We start from the raw sequence: 17,705 nt of genomic DNA, 5'->3' as shown, positions 1-17,705 counted from the left end.
AGCTTTTGACGAGTGCCACACAGAAGAATATTGATTCAGATAAGGGCCCATGGTGACAGAGGCAAAGTGCTAGCATGGGTGAAAACGTGACCGTTTGGCAACAAACAGGTAGAGGGGATTTAATGGTCCTTCTCAGGATGGCAGCCGGTGACAAAATATGTTCTGCAAGACTCAGTGTTGGGACAACTTTTCACATTGTACATTAATGATCTAGATGGTGTAACGGAGGGCATTCTGGCTAAGTTTGCAGACATTACAAAGATATGTAGAGGGATAGGTAGCTCGCAGTAGGCAGAGAAGCTGCAGAAGGATTTGAACAAGTTAGGAGATGGGCAAAGCAGTGGCAGATGGAATAAAACATGGACTAGTATGAGGTCGTGTACTTTGGTACGAAGAATAGAGGCATGGAGTATTTTCTAAATGGGGAGAAATTTCAGAAGTCTGAATGCCAAGAGTCTTGGGAATCCTAGTCCAGACGTCTCTCCAGGTAAACTTGCAAGTTGAGTTAGTAGTTAGGAAGGCAAATACAGTGAAGGGATTTATTTCTAGAGGAACTGAAGTTAAAAGCGGGGATTTACTTACAAGGCACTAAATAGCTCTTGTCTGATCTCATTTAGGTTATTGTGTGCAATTTTGGGTCATATATCTCAGCAGATATGTATTGGTCCTGGAGCGTGTTCAGAGGAGGTTCACTGGAATGGTCCCAGGAATGAAAAGCTTAACAGATAAGGAACGTTTGAGGGCCTGGTTCGATACTCGATGGGGTTTAGAAGGATGAGGGGGAATCTAATTCAAACTTACAGAATACTGAATGACCTGGACAGAGTGGATTTTGCTAATTGTGTCCATTGGTAGGAAAGACTAGGATCCGAGGCACATACATAGACCACAGCGAAGACCTTTTAGAACAGAGATAACGAATAACTTCTTCAGCCAGAGCATTGTGAGTCTATGGAATTCACTGCCACAGAAGGCTGTGGAGACAATTCATTGAGTATAGTTAAGCCTGCGCAGGGTAGGTTGTTGAATTGTAAAGAGGATCGAGAGTTATGGGGAGAATGGATTTGAGACATTTATCAGCTTTGATTGATGTTTGAGCAGACTGGATGGACTGAATGGCCACGTTTCTACTCCTAAGTCTTCTGGTCGTACGGTTTTCAGTAATATTTGCTATCCTCAGTCCTCACTGTAGATTTATACTTGCATCTGATCTTCAAATGATTTATAAAGAGAAACGTTCTAATACTGATGAATGGACAATATCATTTCCCTCACTCTCATCTCAGCAGCCATATCCCCCAATTTTGAATGTTTTCTGTCTCCTTCCCAATGCCATAATCACATTGTAATTGAAGTCCAGTAAGTGGCACTTCATCACAGTTGATTGGCATTAATAAATCATCAGCATGACCCTCACCTGCCCTCTCTGATCTTGGAGTAACAATCTGAATTGCATTTGTCAGGGACAATTTTCTGTTAACATGTACATGCCATTTTTCTATTATAACCCGATGTTGTCTAAGACACATTTTCCTGTCAGATTATCGACTCTAAAAGTTCTCTCAATATTTTATTTATATTGTAATGACTGATCACGAGTTGCAGACTGTATGTTTCCAATTATAAAGAGAGAAACTCATTTTTTTTCTGACAATCCTCTGTCATTACTCCCATATCCAATTCAGATTGAATGATAACACACAATGAATCAACCATCTCAAACATTCCTTCCCTCAGTCACCCTCACATGTCCCACTCAGAATGTGTAACGTTTATACGTTATTTTGAAATTTAATAATAACTGTATTGAATTGAAAGGGCTTAACTGGAGCTAATTTGTTCAGCGACTGTGATTAATGTAAGTCGCTGTGGATCCTAAATGTGTAACTGGAGGATTAGCCTCTTCTTCAAATAAGGACTGGGTTCGATGTGATATCCCATCGTATGAGCAGGAGCATCACCGACAGCAATAACAGGGATCAGCAGCTCCAGAGAGAGGGGAAGAAGAGATCAGAATCTGAGAACAACAGGCGGGAACGTTCCAACAATATATCAGAATCTGAGAACATTTGACTGGACTGTTCCAACAATGGACAGGAGTTTATCCGAGTGTCTTTACTATCTTTCTCAGCTTTGGATATCATTAGCAACAGGGATTGAAGATATCCTTTGGATTACTCAAGGTGGTTACTATCCCATCCTCGCTATAGTTGGTGTTCCTAGTAAGTCATTCTCTTTGTCTCTTCAACCGGGCTGAACTGTGCTTCTGCTCATGATGGGTAAATTTCGGAAAAGTGGAAATCAATGTCTTCACTTCCAATCAAAAATTCCTTTCCTGACAAATTCTATAAAGCAAATTACTATTTATAAGTTGCTCACTGATATGCGAGAAGGAACCAGACTGTTCTCAAACTCCATAATCCTTCTAGCCCTGCACAGATCTACATTTCCATATCCTCCACACTCACCACTCCTGCCCAGTACTACTATAATGATGTCACAGTCTAATCGTCAGCCTCAGTGCAACTTCTGAATAAACCTCTTTATTTGTGCCACTATGAAATCTGGATTCATCTGTTTCAAGTTCCTTAATCTCATGTCCATGACAAGACAATTGTACTTGAGATGTTTAATTTGTTGTCTCCACAGAATCTCAGATTGTCAGAATGTCAGATAGGAAGATAATGCATGGTGCTCAAGTTATTGACTCTTCATGTAGAGGCACAGAATAATAATCTGTTGATGTCTCATGAAGCAAGTTGATGGAATTTAAAAGAAACCATCATCATTTGTAATAAACAGAAGCCCATCTGCTTGGGTCATGACCTTTAGAGAAGGCCATGGGTTATCCTTCCTTGGTCAGGTCTCCGTGTATCTGCAAACCCACAGCAATGTGGTTTACTATTTACTGTCCAGTGGAACAGCTGAACCAGCCACTCGGTTCAAGATAGGGATAACATGCTGGTCTGACCAGGGCTTCATCTGCATCGTGAAAAAGAACAAAAGTAAAGACAACTCCCTTCTGCTTCCTGTTTCCCATATTGCTACTGCTCATTTCCATCAGGTAGGAGACTATTCCTTATTTTAGGTGTATTCCATCTCATCGAGTCTGTTCACGAGAGTGATGTCCATCTTGGTATGCACCTCTGGTGCTGGTTTTATTGACACTGATATACAGATGTAAGGAAGTTGTAAATTTTGCATCAGTGGCAATATATAGATAATGATGCTTTTTACTCCATAAGAAAGAAATGGAGACGGCAAAATGAGGGAAAGTAATCATTGTGATCATCACTGAGGGAAAGTAATTATTGTGATCATCCTGAGACTGTTGATGAGACAATATTTGGGGTATTGTCCACACAATTTTCTCTCCTTTATAAGTAATGTTCTCCTTACCACAGAGAGAGTGCAAAGGAGCTCCACCAATCTAATCCCTGGGATGATGGTACCATGAGGAGTGAGTGAAGATTAATCTGTCGCACTGTGAGAGAATAAAATGGGATTGCATTGGACCTTCGGGGGATGGACAATCACACATGATTTTCTAAACAGACACTGATACGGTGATAAATCCCATGGCTTCTTTTTTTTAACTAAGTTTATGAAATTCCAGATACTTTTAGTACCTCTGAGAACATTTCCCCCAACCACCCCCACTCTCCACATCAATGAGAGAGCAGGAAATCCAGACTTGGAATAAAAACTACGCATTTGGTGTGTTATCCTGCACTGAACGTCATGTTATCCACAATCCCAACATCAGCCACAATACCTTCAATCTAAAACAGTTAAATATTCCCACCAGCTTCTGACCCCCACGGAGAACATGGGTCTGCCTTTTCGGAGATGGAAGATGTCTCCTTGAGACTTTACAGAAAACATGTCGCTTCCCTCCTCACTGCCAGCAAACCACGTTCAAGTTGCACATGTTCCAGAGACAATGGAGCCATGATGAACATCATGATCTGCTCCTGTGATTTGCCAGTTTGGAGCATCAGTGACATCCTCCAGTTCCTATATAAGCCTTTGCGAGGCTGATGGCCTCTTCCTGGTCACGTCTAACAGTTTCGAAAGACTGTTTTGGCTCCACCTGTTCCTGTTTAACAGTTCGATGTGCTGACCAGACCCCTCCTCTTCCTATGTAACAGGCAGGAGTATTGAACGTACTGCGACTCTTCCCGTTCAGTAGTTTCGATGGGCTGAATGCTAGCTCATATTCGTGTGTAACCAGCTTGAGATGCTGAATGAGCTCTTGTTTTAACTGTGGAAATGTACAGTGTCTGGCCGTGCTGTTACATGTATGTTACCGACACTTTAACAGCACAAACTTGAATGCTGTCCGGGTCTTGCTGCACATGGACATAGACTGCTTCAGGAGCTGAGGGGGGGGGGGGGGGGGGGGGGAAATGTTCTGAACATTGTGTGATCTTCAGTGATCATCCCCATTTCTGACGTAATGATGGGGAAGGACATTGATGACGCAGCTGAAGATGATTGTGTCGAGGAAGCCATTCTGAGGATCTCGTGCAGGGATGTCCCTGGACTGAAAGGATTGATGTCCACCAACCATGAACATCTTCCTCTGTCTCCCAGTGTAGAGATTGTGGCTGATTCCTATTAAATTTAATTTAGCCAACGTTTCTTGATCCCATCCTGAGTCAACTCCTGCCTTGATATCAGGGTCTGTCACTCTTACATGAGCTGCTGTGTTCACTCTTTTGAACACACAAATAGGTTATTATGTATGTTTGGTGCATGTAACCTTCTCACAGAGGATAGTGAGGGTCAGAAATTATCTGGTCAAGAGAGTTCGGGGAGCTAGATCACTGAAAGTATTTACAGAGGAGGTAGGTCGGTTTTTGACCTGCCATCGAAATGAGGGATGTGAGCTGTGCAGGAGCTGTGAGGGGCTGAATGGAATATAGGAACATCGGACTGAGGAGTAGGAGTGGGCCATTAGGAACTTTGTCTTTGCTCTGCCATGCACTAAGATCGTAGCTGATCTGATTGTGGTCACAACAGTACTTATTCTGTACGTGCAAAATTGTCCTACATTTACTTGTCTATCAAATATTGAACAGGCACAACTTTGAATAAATGTAAACATCCAGGCACCACAAACTTCTGGGGAAGGGAATTCCCACTTGAACAGCCCTTTTAGAATTTGCCATTCGTGCTCCAATCAATGTTGCAGGGTCAGTGTTTCCTTTTGCAGTCACACTGCTCCACTGTTTACAACAAATCTCAAAATTTAGTGATATGGCTAATGATATAAATGTCACCCTGACTCATCTTCTAGGAAAATGTGAAACACACACGCACATCTTAAGACAAAACAGAAAAATGAAAGCTTTCCAGAGTTTCATAATAATTGAACTCATAACAAATGGATAGATGATAGACTGTCCCAAATGTTATTCTGCCCTCTGAAGTTATTGTATTAGATTCCCTACAGTGTGGAAACAGGCCCTTCAGCCCAACAAGTCCACACAGACCCTCCGAAGATTAACCCACCCAGTGCAATTTCCCTCTGGCTCATGCACCGAACACTACGGGCAATTTAGCATGGCTAATTCACCTGACCTGTACATTTTTGGTCCTGTGGGAGCAAACCCATGCAGACACGGCGAGAATATGCAAACTCCACACAGGCAACCATCCGAGGCTGGAATCAAACCTGGGACCCTGGTGCGGTGAGGCAGCAGTGCTATCCACTGAGAGGCCGTGCCGCCCATTCTGCTCCGACAAGCTACTTGTGATGAGATTTCTCCCCAGAATTGTTGGATTTATCTGAATTCCCTTTGCTTCTGACGGAGGGAGATTCCAATGAATCTCTCATCAGGGATTCTCCACGACTCATCAGGTAGAAGTGAGTCAGAACTGTCGTCAGGTGGAACAAAAGAAGATAGAGGGATCAATCGGCTGCTACTTCTCAGGCAGGGAAAATTGTTCTCCCCCTCTGTGTTGAAACAAGCAATCATGTCAACTGAACACCAAACTGGACCGTGTGCGCTCGTCATGAACATTCTCTGGAAAGGATCATAATGGACGATATGCAAGTGCATCATTGCTGTTCTTATAAACAGTGCCTTTCATTAGCAAAAGAGAAAATTCCTGCTTTATAATTTGATGATATGTTGGTATGTATATGCTTAATTTTTAAAAATCGTTTGATGTCTTTATAATATCCGTGCTAAAATCAATACATTTTATTCTTAAAATTTATTCCATAATTTTTGTCTCCCTGAGAAGAAATAATACGCATCCAGCTGAGTTTTCTCACAAACAGTTTATGCATCAAAAGGATTTCTCATTCACGTCCAAAACCGATAATGTTTCAGAACAAAAGGCCTTCATTCCAGGAATGTGCGAACTAAACATTGTTGGTAAGCTTCTAAAACTGATTTTTTTTTAGGTTAAGGGGTCAAAACTGCACATAATGTGTCAGATGTGGTATTAGCTACGCCCTGTACAGATGTAGACTCGCAAAATGTGATGCTGGAAAAGCACAACAGGTCAGGCAGCACCCAACGAACAGGAGAATCGATGTTTTGGGCACATTCCTGATGAAGGACTTATACCCAGGACGCCAATTCAACTGCTACTCGGATGCTGCCTGATTTGCTGTGCTTTTCCAGCCTCACACTGTTCGACTCTGATCTCCAGCATCTGCACTCCTCACTTTTACCGGTACAGATGCAGTAAAACATTCCTGATTAAACCTGGTACATTTGCCAGAAACACAATAGTTCCACTTGACTTCCAAATCACTTACAGCAAGTGTAGACTAACGACATATGATTCATGCACCAGGATCATGAATTCTGTCTGTATCACAGAGTTCTGCAATCTCTCGCCACTTAAATTGTTTACCATTGTTTTATCCTTCCATCCAAAATGGACAACTCACATTATGCTCACATTATGGGCGGCACGGTGGCACAGTGGTTAGCACTGCTGCCTCACAGCACCAGAGACCTGGGTTCAATTCCCGCCTCAGGCAACTGTCTGTGTGGAGTTTGCACATTCTTCCCGTGTCTGTGTGGGTTTCCTCCGGGTGCACCGGTTTCCTCCCACAGTCCAAAAATTGTGCCGGTTAGGTGAATTGGCCATGCGAAATTGCCTGTAGTGTTAGGTGAAGGGTAAATGTAGGGGAATGGGTCTGGGTGGGTTACTCTTCGGAGGGTCGGTGTGGACTTGTTGGGCTGAAGGGCCTGTTTCCACACTGTAAGTAATCTAATCTGCTGAAGGTTTGCTCACTAACCTCCCTTTGCCTATATCACATTGATGACACACGATTTCCATTTGTTGACATTCTGGATGACCAGCTTGGTGTTTAAGCTAATTGGGCATTGATATATTCAGTCCCTTCCTCCAGATCTTTGATACAAATATTGATGATCCTATCGTGATCTCTGAGGCATTCCACCAGTTACAGCTTTGTAATGTGAAAATAAATATTTATCGCTACTCTCTATTTCCTGTTAGCAACAGCTTCCTGTGTAGCAGCTCAGATGTTTACATGGCGGCCTGTGCAGTACAATGTACTCAATGAGCTAAAATGATTCGTTCTATTTTCCTTTATAACTCATTAAATGGTCTCCTCCAGTCTCTTGGTAACGATAATGATTGGCTGAATGGGGTGGCCTTCTACCTCTCTCACAGCTTCGAGGGGTGGATGGAGGGCACAATACATGGAGTAATGGCAGCAATAAATCCCTGTAACAGCCTCGAGGGTGGATTGAGGGAATAACACATGGGGTAGGAGCAGCAGTTGGCCATTCGGTGCCACCAGTAAGAATGCTCATGACTGAACCGATTGTGTTTGACCTACCGTCTCCTGTCTGTTCCCAATAAATACTGACTCTCCTGTCCAGCAAAGATCCGTCGAGCTCAGCCTTGAATGTCTTCAAAACCGAGTCTTCACTGCTTCCTGAAGATGAGGACCCTACAGATAGTACAACACTAAAGTGAAAGGGGGAACCTTATTTCAGTGTGAAACCTGTTATTTCAAACTTTGTTAACCTCACATGAAATCGCCACCTCTTTTGAAACACAAGGACAGAATAATTAGGCATAGACATAAACCATTCAGCCCTCTAAACCTGTCCAATAGTACCACTGACTCTTTTCAATCAAATATGTATTATTAAATATGTATGTATGTATTATTAAACTCATTCTCTGCTCCTGTCCCAGGAAGAGAATCACTGATAGCATGACACCACACGAGCATTAAAAGCGCAGAATTAGGACATTCGGCCCATCGACTCTGAATGTCATTTAATACTGGCTTAGAGATTTCTCAACGTCATTCTCCTGACTACTCCCTGTAACTCTTGACATGCTTACTCATCAAAAACCTATCTATCTCTGTCTTATAAGCAACTAGTGTCAGTGTCTCTGTGCGTCCGTACGTGCACTTGTGTGTGTTTGTTCATGTCCCTGTGTTTTTGTGCATTTATGTGCTGACATCGGTTCATCTGTGTATTAGCCGGTTCGTTTTACTTGTGCTTGTGTCTATTTAAGTGCAACTGTCCATGTTTCCGTATGCCACTACTTGTGTGCGGTTCTATCTTCGTGTATGTACTGTGAGTGACAGTATATTAGCGTGTTTACATATGTCTCTGAAAATTTTTGTGTCTGCATCGCTCTGCAATGCGATATCTGTTGTTTTGGCAGGGAGAAAATTGTGAGAACAGACTGTGTAGTTAAAGTACGAATTGCCCTTCACTGAAAAGTATTTGTTACTCAGTTGGAGGGACATGGATGTCACAGAATCGCCATACGACACCTCCTAGTCCTCTCGGCTCATACCAGGGTCATCCCACATGGTGCGGGGTGGAGGAGGGATCAGATATCGGGTGCTCCACCATCTGGCTTGCCCTTTCTCTCCTATTACAGTACGTTTCTCCAGAAATGGGAAAAAGAGAGTGATGCTGAGAGTGTGTGGCCCTGCTGTTAGTGCTGGTGGAGGTGGAGGGGGAGGGGGAATGGTGAGGTGTCCGGAGAGAGTCAGTCAACAGTGTTGTTTCCATGCAATGTTATTAGTGTTGTGAGTATAGAGGAGGGAGAGAGAGCGCGTGGGTTGAGGAGAGGTGCTGAATTCAATAGTGAGATTGGTAGTGCCTGAGCCTTATTTGGGGATAGAGTGTGAGCCTTGTTAGGGGTTAGGTGCTGTAACAGGTAGTGAGTGTGAAGGTACAGAGAGAGTACGGTGACAGTTAACCTGACAGAGTGGGGAGGATATTGATGCTTGTCCTGCGATACTGGTCATTTCTTCAGATCATGTCAGCGTCGAGGTGATCCTCTCCGAATGTCTTGTCGATCAGTAATAACGCCACAGACCCTGTCCCTCAGATTCCACAGAATCAGTTTGGGTGGATCTTCCAAATAGGAAGGAGAAGCAAGCATTGGCGTATTATGTAACTAAACCAACGCTCTCGTGCAAATTCTGTGCATTATGTGCTCTGTAAATTAGAGATGCAAATATTGTGGGTTCTGCAGTATTACTGCATGATCTGAAATTGCATCTAAACTGCGTTAACTAACTGACTGCTAATGTTGTGAAAAATAAATTCCATAAGCGTATAACAGGTTGGTTGAAGAGTATGTTGTGACTCAAACAAAAGAGCAGGTTAATTTGCATTTGGTGTTGTGTGGTCAGAAGGACTTATTAATAACCTTGCTCTGAGGACTAGAGACGCTAATGTGTTGTATTTTACACGGCGCCTGCATACAATATAGAATGTTTTGCCATGTGGTAGAAACGCAATGGTTGTTAGAGACATGTTAGAATCATGGAGCCCTGCAGCTTGGATATAGGCCCTTTGGACCAAAGTGGTCCATGCCGACCAAAATGTCCATCCATGCTAATTCCATTTCCCTGCCCTTGCCCCTTATTCTTCTAAACCTTTAGTATTCGCGTATTTGTCTGAAAGCCTTTTGAATGTTGTTAATGTATGTGCCTCAACCAAACCACTGTCTGCTAATTCCATATGTGCACCAACCTCTGCGTGAAAAAGTTGGCGCTCAGGATCCTTTTTATTTTTTACCTCTAACCTGATGTCGTCTCGTTCTTGATTCCCAAAATTGGGAAAAAGAATGAGTGCATTCACCTGTGACTGCACTAGTCACAGGCCTCAAGTCCAACTACATCCTTCCAGTATTAGACTCTGCTTTCTACCATCAATGAGTGCATCTCATGATCTTATACATTCTATAAGATGTTCCCTCAGTTTCTTACACTTAAAGGAAAATGCTGTTCCAAACCCTCCCTACAACTCAGACCATTGAGTACTGGCAACATCCTTGTAAATTTCTTCTGTCCTCTTTCCAGTTTAATCACATCCTTCCTATGTCAAAGTGATCAAAACATAATACAATGCTCCAAGAGCATGCCTCACCAGCGTCCTGTCCAACTGCAATATAACTCGCCAACTTCTATACTCAATGCCCTGACTGGTAAAGGCCAGTGTGCCAAAAGCCTTTTCCACTGCCCTGTAGACGTGCAACTGCTTTCAGAGAAACACAGACCTGAGCTCCAAGGTCCCACTGTTCCACTACACTCCTTCAGGATCTAACATTCACCACGAAACTGCAACCTGGATTTGACTTTCCAAAATGCAACATTCCACATATATCTATATTAATCTCTATTTGCCATTTCTCGGACAACTTCCACAGCTGATAAAGGTCCGACTGCAATTTCTGATAACCTTTCTCACTGTTCACAGTACTGTCTATTTTATTGTTATCAGCCTAATTACTAATTATGCTTTGTACATTCTCATCCAAATCATTGATATAGATAACAAACTGTAATAGGCCCAGCCCTGAGACACTCCACTAGTCAAAGGCTTCAAGTCTAACAACATCCTTCCAGTATTAGCCTCTGCTTTCTACCATCAAGCCAATTGAGTATCCAATTTTCCAGATCCCCCTGGAATCCATGCTAACGAACCCTTCAGAGCAGCCTATCATATGGAACCTTATCAAAGGCATTTCTGAAATCTAGAAAGACTTCACCAACAACCCTACCCTCATCAACATTCCAGGTCACTTCCTCAAAAGAACGCTAAAGAATTGTGATCCATGTTATCCTATGCACAAAGCAGTGCTGACTCCTCCTTATGAAACCGTGTCTTTTAAAATGCATGTATATGTTATCGCTCAGAACCTTCTCAAGGAACTTACATGTCACAGTTTTTAAGCTAACTGGTCTATTGTTTGCAGGTTCTTCTTTGCAGCCCTCCTTGAACAAGGGCACAACATTCACTACCCTCTAGTCTTCCGGGACCTCCCCTATGGCCCGGATGATCCAAAAAGATCAGCGATGGTGCAAAAAGATCAGCCAGGCCCCCTGCAATATCTTCTCTCGCCTCTTGCTGTGTTCTTGGATAGACCTGGTCAGGACCAGGAGATCTACAGAGATGCTCCAATGTCTGAAACATATGTCTATTTCTTTAAGGTAGAATCACGAAAGAAAGGGCAAGTGACTTAATGAAGGCTAACATAATAAATTAAAGATTATATTAATCATAGGAAGTGATTTCAGAAGAATTTTACGCATTGTGGAAAACGGAGAATTCTCAGAAATTTGTTTGTGTGGAGTTTGCATATTCTCCCCATGTCTGCGTGGGTTTCCTCCGGGTACTCCGGTTTCCGCCCACAGTGCAAACATTTATGGATTAGGTGAATTGGCCATGCTTATTTGCCAAAAATATTCAGCGATGTGTAGATTAGGTGCATCAGTCGCAAAATGTAGAATCGGACGGGAATGTGTCTGGGTGGTTACTCTTCGGAGGGGCAGGGTGGACTTGTTGGGCCCAAGGTCCTTTTCCACACTGTGGGCTTTTAATGATTCTGTGAAAGAAGAACACAAAGACTGCACAAATCTACAATCTGGATTGCAAAGAAAACAAAATAAAAGCAATGTCAAATGTGGAATTTCGTAAACGGGAGAGGAGAGGTTATTATGGAGAACAGAGAAATGGCCAAGAAAGTAACCAATTACTTTGCATCTGTCATCACGGAGGAAGATCCAGAAAATCGCTGAGAAATACCAAGTGATCACATGGAGCTTGTGGAACTAAAGGCATAAAGTCAATTCATATGAGTAACAAGGTAATAGTTGAAGGCTAGTATTGTAGCTGGATTGAGCATTGATAAGTCTGATGAGCCAGTTTTACTTCGTATCAAAATATTAGAAATAAATCAGCAATAGACGCATTAATTGTGCTGTCGATGACTGTTTTATTTCCCTGTCCATTCTGCAGAGGCTGGAAGTTAGTAAATGTGTTCCGAGCATTGTTGATGGATGGGAGGGATTCAAACATCTGCAAAGGGAAGAAGAGATAGTGTGGGGAACTGTAGACCGATTAACTTGACATCTGTAGGGAAACTGATAGAATCTATTATATAGGGTCAGATATTGGATATTTAGAAATTAACAGCAACATTGGAGAGAATCAGTATACACCGACAGAGTCTGACAGAGTCTTCATCCTTGACAAACTTCAGAATGATTTGAACTTGTTTATTGCAACATAGAAATGGCATATTTCGATTTTCAGAAGTTTTTTTTATCAGAACTCATGCAGTGAACTCATCAATAAAGTAATGTGGATGGTAATTGGAGGAATATATAGAAGTGGAAAGTTAAAATGAGGTTCGCCTTCATTTAAGAAAATCAGAACATTGTCGGAAGCTCATGCTGAGGCAGTTTCACAGCTTGCTACTGAAACTGATCGTAGAGTATTGAGTCCAGTGTAGGTGACCCAATCTGAGAAAGAATATACTGACCACGGAGGATGTGCAATGGACATTCTCCAGATTAATCCCTCACATGTTGAGATTGCCTGATGTGGAAAGTCGGACTGTGTTCTTTAGAGTTTCAAAGAATGAGAGGTGATCATAGTGAAATTTAGAATAGCCACTAAACATGTGACAAGGTGGAAATAAACAGGATTTTTCCCTGGCTGTCTACTCTACATTTACGGCAAATAATGGCAGGTAAAGGAAAGACCATTTCAGGCTGCAATACGAATGCAATTCTTCATTTGAAGGGGACTGACTAACACAGCAGCATGGAAACCTGCTGGCAGGGCAAGATTAGGGAGAATCCCCAGATGTTCTACAGGTACGTCAAGTGGAACAGAATAACCAGGGAACAGGTAGGACTCATTAGTGACTTGCCAAGTTGCATCCTTATCAACTTCGTGGCAGGCGACAGAAGGTCTGCTGGTAGAATTCTGTTTATTTGACTGGAGACCAGGATCCAATCGTGTATCACAGAGATCAGTGCTGCGTCCCATGTTATTTGTGATTCGGAGATGCTAGTGTTGGACTGGCTTTGGCAAAGTTAAAAAATCGCAGAAAACTAGATGAGAGTCCAACAGTTTAATTGGAGGCTCGACCTTCGAAGAGCATAATCACGTGATGAAGAAGCAGCGCTGCGAAAGCTAGTGCGTCCGAATAAATCTGTTGGATTATAACCTGGTGTTGTGTGATTTTTAACCTTATTATTTGTAGTAATCATAAATGAGGGGGTTTGGGGTGAGTGTGATAAATCAGTTCGCGTTTGACACAAAGTTTGGCTGTTTGGTTGGCAGTGAGGAGGAAGGCCTTATATTACAGGAATAGCAGCACACTAGGACGCTCAGAGGGTGCTTCTCCATATATCCCTGAATGTGATTAAACAGAATTATGCACAAGTTGACAAAGCATAGCGACTCATAAACATAGCCTTTATTCATGGTGGCACAGATTATAAGAGCTATATGGAACTTTGGTTAGGCCAAATGGAATGTTATGTGCAGGTTTGGGAGTCACATTACAGTAAGTATGTGATTACACTGGAGAGGGTGCAGTGGAGATTCACCAGGATGTTCCCTTGGATGGAGTAGATCAGCTCGAGTTGTTCACTTTGAAGCAGAGAAGGCTGAGAGGGACGTGCTTCAGAAGGATAAGATTATCAGGGCCATGGACAAGATGGATAGACAGCAGCTGTTCCTTTCAATCAAAGGGCGAAGAACATGGAGTACCATTTTAAAGTGAAGGGTTTGATGTTTATTGAGGATTTGAGGATAGGATTTCATCAGAGCGTTTTGGGGTCAGGAACGCACTTCCTGAGAGGGCAGTTGGCAAAGGTAACCTCACAACCGTTAATAAATACATGGTCGTGCCCTTGAAATGCCTTAACATACATGGCTATGGGCCTCGTATAGGAAAGTGGGCATAATATAGATCGTGCTGTATTTATGACATAACAGAGTCAGTCCTTCTGTGATTGTATGGGTTGGATGGTCAATCATTGAGCAGCATAAAACAGGAATTGAAGAGTTTCTGAAGAATGTATTAACCAGGGTTATAAAAGTGAACTTGTCTCCATGAGCTCGAACAGGAAAAGCTAAAAGTGTCTAATGCCCTGCTCCCTTCCTGATGTTTCTGTGCAGTCTGTGGGAAAGCTCTGTAATTGTTTTCACAAGCTCTAAATACTAGCAGGGCAGCATTTATCTGGTTGAAAGGACCGTGTTTCCCATTTCCTTTTCCAAAGCTCGTTGCCGGTGTTCTGTCTGGTTTTATACTTTAAGAACTCAGAGCAATTTGATACAGTTGAGTGTCTTGCTTGGCCGTTTCATAGACCATTGAAGAGTCTATCACATGTCTCTGTGTGGATACACTTGTAGGCCAGACCAGGAAGCACGGGAGATTTACTTCCTGAAAGTACATTGGGGAATGAACAGTTGTTTACAATGGACAATCGATTCAAGGTCAATATTACTGGCACCAGATTTTATGTCTCGATATTTTGTTAATTGTTTTTAACTTCCACCAGCTGCCAGAGCATTATCCTGACCTGGGTCAGTAATCCAGTGACATTTGCACAACAGCACCATCTCAACATGGGGACCTATCGGAAACCACACTGAGCACAATATTTCTGTGCTGCTTGACAGCTCTGTCAAAAAGAACTCCCACCAATGTGATAATTACGACGGGACTGAGGGCGTGATAAATGGCCCGACTGTAATCATTCCCTTGTTTTGGGACTGGGTATACTTGAGGAACTTTCCACGTGGCCAGGCAGATGTCAGAGTTGGAGGTGGAATGAAATAGCTTCCCCAGCGACATGGCTTGTTGTGCAACACAATCTTTATTCCTATTGCAGGAATGTTGTCCGAGTCCATTGCCGTTATCATATCTACTGTGTTCAGCTGTTTCTTCATGTCACGTGCAGCGATTCGAATTGGTTGAAGACTGGCATCTGTGATTCTGTGGGCATCATGAGGAGGTTGAGGTGGATTATCGACTCGACACTTCTGGCTGAGGATGGTGCAGATACTACATCCTTGTCTTTTACACTGATGTACAGGGCTGGGGATATTTGTGAAGTCCTTTCCTCCTGTAAGTTGTTTATTAGTCAATTGACATTGATGACTGGATGTGGATTGACCACAAAATTTCGATCTTATCGGTTTGTCTTGGGATCATATCCCCCTCTCCACCAGATGTATGATCTGCTGTTTGCAATGTAACCAGTCACGTGCGGTAGCTTTAATAGGTTGTCATCAGGTTTAGATACACATGGTTCTAACTCTGGCATATTCACCCAAACTCGGCGGTGAACCATTACTCGGCTTGATGATAATGTTAGTGTGATGGATTACCCTGGGGAAAAGTTATGGATTGTGATTGAATGCAATTCTGCTGTGGCTGCTACTGTGATCTACAGCATCACATGATAACCCAGTGTGAGCAGCAATATCTGCAAATCAATTCGACAGACTTTCCCCCAGTTCATACTGAGACCCGTTCACCTATCAGCCCCATACTCAATGACCTGGTTTCTAATGTGCGAAGACATCCAGTTTCATAATCTCATTCTGCTGAAGGTCCCTCCCTGATGTCACGCCTCCAATTTGTTACATTACTCAGATACTTTAAAATATTAATCTGAATCATTTTCTTTCCTGTAATTCCATCTTCTATGTTTGAAGTGAATGTTTTTTCCCTCTGTTTTTCTCCCTGACCATGATTAAGACCTCTGTCGTGTCAGTGATGCCAGTCTTATGTCGTTTCAGAGCCAATGAACTTGTGCACTTTGCGTTTTTGTTCACTTCCAAATGTACAGCGCTCTGTACAGAGTTTTTGAGCAAATTCGACACACGTCTTTGAACAATGTTCAAAACACAAATTTCTGAAGAAACTAAGCAGCTCTGGCTTCATCTTGTGGAGTGAAAGCTGAGTTCATCTTTCGGGTCCAGTGACCCTTCGACAAAGCTCTCAGTTTCTACAGCAATTGTGCATTTTAATTTCCAGTATCCATAGTTATTTGTTTAATTGAAAATTTGTGCTGTGCCTATTCATTTCTGGAGAAACTCAGCATTTCTGCCAGCATCTGCAGAGACAGAGAAACAGAGTAAGCGTTTTAATTCTGGTATGACACTTCTTCAGAACTGAAAAGGATTGAAAACTGGGCATTTTAGTTCCTTGCCAGAGGTGGGGGTGGGGGGGGGGGGTGGGGTAGGTGACAGGGAAAAGAGGGTGTGACAACAGATAAAAAGGCTTTTAGCAGTGGTGAACAAGAAGGTGATACAAAATGAGTTTTAATTAAGATGTGAATGGGTGAAAGGGGTTCTCTCTATTGAGTGCAAGATAAAGAAGACACAACCACATAAGGTCATAAGGAGGCCAGGAGGGAGAATGTTGAACATGTGGAATTGTATAGATCTGGCCAGAGATACATTTTCACTGTAGAGATCGTCACCGTCATAAGACAAAGGAATTGATGTGCTTGACAGCTTATTGGCACGAATAAGATTTTCATGCTTGTTTCAGTGTTGTAACATAAAGAGGAAAACAAATAACAGTATCAAGTTTGGGCTGAGCGCTGTTTACCTGTCACTTTTAATATTGTTTCAAATTTACAGTGCTTGTCTTTAAATGCTTGTTCTTGAAGTTAATATCAGATGTAGCGTAGGAGGTTGTGGGTTGACAAAGAATTTTATAAAATCAGGGGAGGCTTGGACAGGGTGAAAATCCAAGGTCTTTTCCTTAGGATAGGAAAATTAAATCATAGAGCCATAGCTTTATGGTATAAGAGGAAAGATGTTTACACAGAGGGTGATGTGTTTATGGAATGAGATGCCAGAGGAAGACTGGCAGTTGCAAGTACAGCTCCAAAATTTAAAATACATTAGGACAAACTTATGAATGGGAACCGTTTAGAGGCATATGGGCCAAATGTACGAAGATGGGAATAGTTTAGTTTGGAAAACCTAGCCGTCATGGATAAGTTGGACCAAAGATTGTGTTTGTATGCGATAAGACGGCATGAATATAGGAAGCAAAGAAAAGGGAAGGAAAGATGTGATTCAAAGCAAATTGGCAAGAAACATAAAAACAAGTGGCACGTGCTTTTCCATGTATGTAAGAAGAGTTCAAGAGGTGTGTGATCATCGATAGAAAGGAAGTCAGGCAAGTATATGGAAGATATTTCGAGGGTGTGACTGGGGAACTGGATACAGGAAACAAACAGATAATTTACACCATTATTTTACATCGTTACTCACAGGTGAAGGTGCTGTAAACATTTCAATGGTATAAACAAAATGGTAATAGGAGGGAAGATCTTGAACTGTCTCTAACAGAAGGAAGAAGGCATTTCTTAAACAGGTAAGACCAAGGGTAAATAGGTC

Source organism: Chiloscyllium punctatum, chromosome 4 (assembly GCF_047496795.1).
Source record: "Chiloscyllium punctatum isolate Juve2018m chromosome 4, sChiPun1.3, whole genome shotgun sequence".
NCBI classification, from domain to species: Eukaryota; Metazoa; Chordata; class Chondrichthyes; order Orectolobiformes; family Hemiscylliidae; genus Chiloscyllium; species Chiloscyllium punctatum.
This window is presented reverse-complemented; position numbering follows the sequence as displayed.